This window comes from Pan paniscus, chromosome 21 (genome assembly GCF_029289425.2).
Source record: "Pan paniscus chromosome 21, NHGRI_mPanPan1-v2.0_pri, whole genome shotgun sequence".
In the NCBI taxonomy this organism is placed as follows: Eukaryota; Metazoa; Chordata; class Mammalia; order Primates; family Hominidae; genus Pan; species Pan paniscus.
In genome coordinates, this window is record NC_073270.2 from 3759710 (window position 1) to 3767751 (window position 8042).

The window sequence follows — 8042 nt, forward strand, 5'->3', positions numbered from 1 at the left end:
GCGAAGGGAAGTCCAAGGGACTCAATCCAGTGCCCAGAGAGGAAGGACAGCCGTGTCCTCTGGGAGGGCGAGCCCCAGAAAGAGGCACCCCACAGGAAATATGACAGGAGGTGGAGGGAGCTGAAGAGAAAAGAAAACGTGTGAAAAGCACCTCGTGCTCCAAAAACAAACAAAACAAGAAAAGTAGAGACTTCCCAGAAGATGGAATGATGTAGGTTTGCCATTTCTTCTGCTAAGTCTAATTTAAAACCCTGAATGGCTCACGCCTGTAATCCCAACACTTTGGGAGGCCCAAGTAGGAGGATCACTTGAAGCCAGGAGTTCGAGACCAGCCAGTGCAACATAGTGAGACCACCTGACTCTACAAAAGAAAAATTAGCCAGGCGCAGTAGTGCGCACCTGTAGTCCCAGCTACTCAGGGGACTGAGGCTGGAGGATTGCTTGAGGCCAACAGTTTGAGGTTATAGTAGCACCACTGCACTCCAGCCTGAGCAACAGTGAGACCTTGTTGCTTAAAAAAATAAATAAATAAAAATGAAAAATAAAACCCTGGACATTATATATAAAACAAGCATAAACAGATTCTGGGAGGAGAGAAGGATTCTGAATGGTGGAGAAAAAGAGGCAGATTATTTAGAGGCCTCTGCACCCCAGGAAAGACATGGCAGAGAGTCCCCTGGGTTTTCTTTCTGTTCCACATATCCTAGATTTGGAACTTAAGAAACTGGCAACACAGCAATGCCAAGGCATGCCAAAAAATACAAAAAAGCTCCAATAAAAACCTGCTCCTCTAGCCAAAGGACCAAGTGAACAGCAACCTAGTAAAGCTGAAACTGAGACACAAAAACCACTTTACTTCAGCCAAGCCCCACAGAATAAACTGAGACCCCACCTACATCCGCACAGCAAAGGCGCAGTGGGGAGCCTAAATTCCACCCTCCCAAGGCTGCAGTGAGGTTCCCCAACGACCATCACCAGAGCAGTGCCAGTGAAGACCGGGCAGAGAGTTGAGCCATCCATCTGTGTCAGCCAGCAAAGGGGCCTCCTCCGTGTTCCACGGTATCACTAGCACCACCACCACGCTGGGAACCACGTGAAGAACCTGGCTTTCCCGCCTGTACTCCCCAGTAAAGAGGCGCCTCTCCCGCTTCCTGCTGAGATGTGTCACAGGAAGCCTTGTGGAGAGTCAGGATTTTCGCCATGGCCCAGAGCAATTTATTAGACCACCTACCCTGCCTCTTTGCCCTCCAGCTGTGGTGTCAGTGGAGATCACAACTGGAGTCAGACTTCCCACCTTTGCCCATCAGTAAAAAGGAGCACCTGCCCCCTACAGGTGTCAATAGAGGTCATTTTTTACTCCCACCTGGCAGGGAAGACCCGACCCCACCCCTCCCCACCCTGCCTTGCCCTGCCAGACAGATTGGTGTCAGAAAAAAGTCAGCTAAAACATAAAGTTTATATTTATCTATTCATATTTTTCAATTTTATTTTTAAAGAGACAGGGTCTTGCTCTGTCATCCAAGCTGGAGTGCAGTGGCATGATCACAACTCGCTGCAGCCTTGAACTCCTGGGCTCAAGCAATCCTCTCCACTCAGCATCTCAAGTAGCTGGGACTACAGGCATGCACCACCATGCCCGGCTAAAACATAAAGTTTAAATAAGATCCAGAGTCTGGTAACACAATACAAAAAGGTCCAAATTTCATGCCGGGCGCAGTGACTCATGCCTGTAATCCCAGCACTTTGGGAGGCCGAGGCGGGCGGATCACCTGAGGTTGGGAGTTCGAGACCAGCCTGACCAACATGGAGAAACCCTGTCTGTACCAAAAATACAAAAATAGCTGGGCGTGGTGACTCATGCCTGTAATCCCAGCTACTTGGGAGGCAGAGGCAGAAGAATCACTTGAACCCGGGAGGTGGAGGTTGTGGTGAGCCGAGATGGCGCCATTGCACTCCAGCCTGGGCAACAAGAGCGAAACTCCATCTCAAAAAAAAAAAAGGAAAAAAGGCCAAGTTTCAACCAAAAATCACTTGTCATGCCAGGAACCAGGAGGATCTCAAACCAAATAAAGAAAGGCCATCTACTGGATGTAACACCAAGATGCTAGAATTAACTGATGAAGATATTAAAGTAGTCATGATCAAGATACTTCAACAAACAACTAAGAATATGCTTAAAACAAATGAAAAAATTGCCTCAGCAAAGAAATAGAAAGTCTCTGAAAAAGTAGATGATAACAAGAGCCAAATGGAAACACTGAAACTGACAAAACAGAATCACTAAAATTTTAAAATTCAGTGGATGGGCTCAACAACAAAATGGAAGGTACAAAGGAAAAAATCCATAAACTCAATGACAGAAGAGTAGAAATGGCCAAATCTGTAAAGAGAGAAGAGAAACTGGGAAAAAAAAAATAGATAAAGAGAACCTCTAGAGACTGTGGAGCTATAAAGAAAGAGGTAATGTTAGTGTCACTGGAGTTCCGGAAGGAGAGTAGGGCTGAGTGTGGTGGCTCATGCCTGTAATCCCAGCACTTTGGGAAACTGAGGCAGGAGGATTGTGTGAGCTCAGGAGTTTGAGACCAGCCTGGGCAACATGGTGAAACCTTGCCTCTACAAAAAATACAAAAATTAGCCACATGTGGTGGCATACATCTTAGTCCCAGCTACTCAGGAGGCTAAGGTGGGAGGATGGTTTGAGTGTGGGAGGCAGAGGTTGCAGTGAGCTGAGATTGCACTGCTGTACTCCAGCCTGGGCAATAGAGTGAGACCCTATCTCAAAAAAAAGAAAAGAAAGAAAAGAAGAAAAATACTCGAAGAAATAGTGGCTGAAAATTTGCCACTTGTCACTCATGTCATAAGGGCCTTCAGCCACTGAAACACTGTTTTCTTTTTTTGGGGGGGGGAGGGGGTTTGTTCTGTTTTGTTTTTTTTGTTTTTGTTTTGAGACAGAGTCTCGCTCTATCACCAGGCTGGAGTGCAATGGCGCGATCTCAGCTCACCGCAACCTCTGCCTCCCGGGTTCAAGCAATTCTCCTGCTCAGCCTCCCGAGTAGCTGGGACTACAGGCACGTGCCACCACACCCAGCTAATTTTTGTATTTTTAGTAGAGACGGGGTTTCACCGTGTTGGCCAGGATGGTCTCGATCTCTTGACCTCGTGATCTGCTCACCTCGGCCTCCCAAAGTGCTGGGATTACAGGCCTGAGCCACCCTGCCTGGCCTGTTTTTTTTTTTTTTTTTTTTTAAGACACATTCTCACTCTGTCTCCCAGGCCGGAGTGTAGTGGCACGACAATAACTTACTATAACCTTGAACCCTTGGGCTCAAACAACCCTCCTGCTCAGCCTCCTGAGTAGCTGGGACCACAGGCACGTGCCATCACGCCCAGCTAATTTTTTAATTTTTTGTAGAGATGCGGTCTCGCTATGCTGCCCAAGCTGATCTTGAATTCCTGGCCTCAAGCAATCCTCCTTCTTTGACCTCCCGAAGTTTGGGATTACAGACATGAGCCACCGCGCCCAGCCCTGAAACACTTTTTGAAGCTTGTATTAGTAACCTAATAAGTAACCTAAGCTATCAGAGGTATTTATATTTCATATAGCTGTGTTTCTAATGAAGCTGTAATTAAAAGAACATTTGTAACTTAAAGTTCTAAGTTGTCTCAGGGGTTGGGTCACTATATTGAGTGTACTCCCCCAGTTCTTCTTCTCACATGCAGATTTTAGTAAGTGATAGTTTTAAATTAAATTTTGAACCTGTGCTTTGCTTTGTTTTGTTTTGTTTTGTTTTTTTCTGATACAGGGTCTCACTCTGTCTTCCAAGCTGGAGTGCAGTGGCGCGATCTCGGCTCACTGCAACCTCTGCCTCCCAGGTTCAAGCGATTATAGACATGTGCCACCATGCCCGACTAATTTTTGTATTTTTAGTAGAGACGGGGTTTTACTATCTTGGCCAGGCTGGTTTCAAACTCCTAACCTCAGGTGATTCACCCACCTTGGCCTCCCAAAGTGCTGAGAGTACAGGCGTGAGCCACTGCATCCTGCCAAGCCTGTGCTCTTTGTTTCCTCCATACTGCTTCACAAACATGGGGGCATTGAGCTTGGAACTTTCTCGCAGAGGCTGAAACCACCTTTGTCTTCCTCTCCATGGAAATTAAATAGGTTTCATGTCAAGCATAGTACATATGATGTCTGTACAAATTAGAAAAAGGTGTCTCTTCCTCAAGCCCCCTCCCCCCAAAAAAAGTGTTATGTTAATATTTATTCCTTAGCAACAATAATTAAGATAAACATACAGGAGCACTTGCCCCTCCCCCAAAGCTGACAGCCTTCGTGTCACCTGATGTATTAGCTGAAGCAGTATTCCTGGGTGAGAAATGTGTTGTTTCCAGAATCCAGAGGCCACCAAGTGCTGTGCTTCCTTCTTTGTGGCAGGGGATACAAAATACAGCAATTAGTCTCTAACTTTGGAGGAGCTATCCTGGCATGCCCTTGGCCAACAGACCCCGTAAAACTTGACCAAAATGGCAGGTCCCTGAACCCTCCCAGAGTTTATCTCCTACCATCTGGATTGCATGTGTCTCACCAAGGCCTCCAGTGTGCTAGCCATGTTGTGCTCATCCTGCCCGCCTGCATGACGTCAGTAACATAAAGGATCACTGCAGTGTCTGCATGACATATGGATAGTACAGAGACCTTCAAACTATATTATGATACAGACCAGGAAAATTAACATAGCCCTAGGGCAAAACACTGAGTTAATATTTATGTGAATGAGGACTGTTTCTGATCTTCTTTTCTAATTGGGATGGAACTCTAATATAAAATCCACCACCGTAACAAACTAAAAGAGAGAAAATATACGGTCACCTCAAAAGATGCAGAAAAAGCATTTGACAAACCTAACATCTGCTATAAAAATTCTCAGCCAGCTAGGATGAGAAGAAAACCTCCACAACATGATAAAGGGCATCTATGAAAACCTAACAGCTAACCCTAAACTGAATGTTTTTGCCCTAAAATCAGGAACTAGGCAAGGATGCCCAGTCTTACCACTTTTGTTTGTGCTTCTTTGATCTGAAAATATATGGCTTTCACAAAATTTGAGCAGTTTTCAGCCATTGTTTCTTAACTTTCATTCAATATAGTACTAGAAGCCCTAGCAAGTGTGATAAGGCAAGAAAAATAAACAAAAGTCTTAATATTGAAAGGAAAAAATAAAATTATTCCCACTCACAAATGATATAATCATCTGTGCATAAAATCCTAAGGAATATATATATGTATATATTTGGAAAAAAACAGCTCCACGGCCAAGCATGGTGCCTCACACGTGTAATCCCAGCACTTTGGGAGGCCAAGACAGGAGAATTGCCTGAGGCCAGAAGTTCGAGACCAGCCTGAGCAACACAGGGAGACTCCATCTCTACAAAAAATGTTTAAAATGGCCAGACATAGTGGTGTGTGCCTGTGGTCCCAGCTACTTGGGAAGCTGAGGCAGGAGGATCACTTGAGCCCAGGAGTCTGAAGCTGCAGTAAGCTGAATTGCACCACTGCAGCACACAGCCTGGGCAATAGAGTGAGACAGCTGTCAAAAAAAAAATAAAGCTTCTAACTAATATTCAAGTTTATCAAGATCACAAGATTTGAGATCAATATACAAAAATCAACTACATTTCAATATATTAGCAAGGAACAATTAAAAATCAAATTTAAAAAATAACACCTGCATTTGTTTGCTAGGACTGACATTAAAAAGTACCACAGACCAAGTGGCTAAAACGACAGAGATTTATTTTCTCACAGTTCTAGAGGGTGGAAGTCAAAGATCGAAGTATCAGCTGATTTGGTTTCTCTTAAAGCCTCTCTCCTGGCCCTACAGGTGCCTACCTTCTCCCTATGTCTTCACATGGTGGACAGAGAAAACTCTTGTGTCTCTCTCCTCTCTTTTTTTTTTTTTTGAGACAGTCTCGCTCGGTTGCCCAGGCTGGAATGCAGTGGTGCAATCTTGGCTCACTGAAACCTCCACCTCCCTCGTTCAAGTGATTCTCCTGCCTCAGCCTCCTGAGTAGCTGGAATTACAGACTCGCACCACCACCCCTGGCTAATTTTTGTATTTTTAGTAAAGATGGGGTTTCGCCATGTTAGCCAGGCTGGTCTCAAACTCCTGACCTCAACGGCTCCGCCCACCTTGGCCTCCCAAAGTGCTGGGATTACAGGTGTAAGCCACCACGCCAGCCTCTCTCTCTTCTTAAAGGGACACTAGTCATACTGGATTAGGGCCCACCCATGTGAACTTAATTACTTCTTTAAGGTTCTGTCTCCAAATACAGTCACAATCTGAAGTCTTGGGGGTTAGGACTTCAGCATATGAATTGGGGTGAAATAATTCAGCCCGTAAAAATACCATTGATAAGAGCTCGAAAAATGAAATACTTCAATATAAATCTAACATAAGATGTGCAGGATCTGTATGCTGGAAACTACAAAACGCCAATGAAAGAGATAGAAGAAGACCTAATAAGCGAATAAACACACAGTGTTCAAGGATTGGAAAGTACAGTATAGTTTTGTTTTGTTGTTGTTGTTGTTGTTTTTGGTTTTTTTGAGACAGAGTCTTGCTCTGTGGCCCAGGTTAGAGTACCGTGGTGCGATCTTGGCTCACCACAATCCCGCCTCCCAGGCTCAAGCGATTCTCCTGCCTCAGCTTCCCAAGTAGCTGGGACTACCGGTGCGTGCCACCATGCCTAGCTAATTTTTGTATTTTTAGTAGAGACAGGGCTTCACTGTGTTGGAGAGGCTGGTCTCGAACTCCTGACCTTGTGATCTGCCTGCCTCAGCCTCCCAAAGTCCTGGATTACAGGCGTGAGCCACCACACCCAGCCTTACATTATAGTTAAGATGCCAATTGTCCCCAGATTGACCCACAGATTTAATGCAATTCCAATCAAAATCCTAGCAAAATTCTTTGGAAATAGACAAGGTAAATCTAAACTGTGTATGGAAAGGTAAGAAGACAGTAATAGCCAAAACAAGTTTGAAAAGAAAAAGGCATAGGATTCACACTACCCATTTGTATGTGTATGTGTGTGTTTCCCAGATTGATGTTTGTTGTTTGTTTGTTTTTGAGATGGAGTCTTGCTCTGTTGCCCCGGTTGGAGTGCAATGGCGCAATCTCGGCTCACCACAACCTCTGCCTCCCAGGTTCAAGTGATTCTCCTGCCTCAGCCTCCCAAGTAGCTAGGATTACAGGTGCACGCCACCACACCCAGCTAATTTTTTCTATTTTTGATAGAGACAGGGTTTCGCCATGTTGGCCAGGCTGGTCTCGAACTCCTGACCTCAGGTGATCCACCCGCTTCAGTCTCCCAAAGTGCTGGGATTACAGGCGTGAGGCACTGGACCCAGCCTCCCAGATTGTTTTATTGTGGTAAAGCATGGATAAGATGAAATTTACCATTTAGCTTTTTTTTTCTTTTTTTAAAGAAATGGAGTCTCACTATGTTGCCAAGGCTAGATTCGAACTCCCAGGCTAGAGTGATCCTCCTAGCTCAGCCTCCTGAGTAGCCGGGAACACAGGCTTCTGCCACCACACCCAGCTCTCAGCCATTTTTAAGTGTATAATTCAAATGCAGTGGCATTAAATACATTCACAAAGTTGTGTAGCCAGCATTACTATCTATTTCCAGAACTTGTTCATCATTCCAAACAGAAACCCTGTACCCACTGGACATTAACTCCTCACTCCCTCCCCCAAGTCCCTGGTAACCTCTATTCTACTTTCTGTGTCTATGAATTTGCCTATTCTAGTTACTTCATATAAGCGGAATCATATATTTGTCCTTTTGTGTCTGGCTTATTTCTCTTAGCATAATATTTGCAAAGTTCATCCTTGCTGTAGCTGCTTGTGTCAGAATTTTATTCCTTTTTATGGCTGAGTAATATTCTATTTTGTGTGTATACCACATTTTGTGTATTCATTCATCCGTTTGAACACGTGGGTTGTTTTCACCTTTTGGATATTGTGAATAATGCTGCTGTG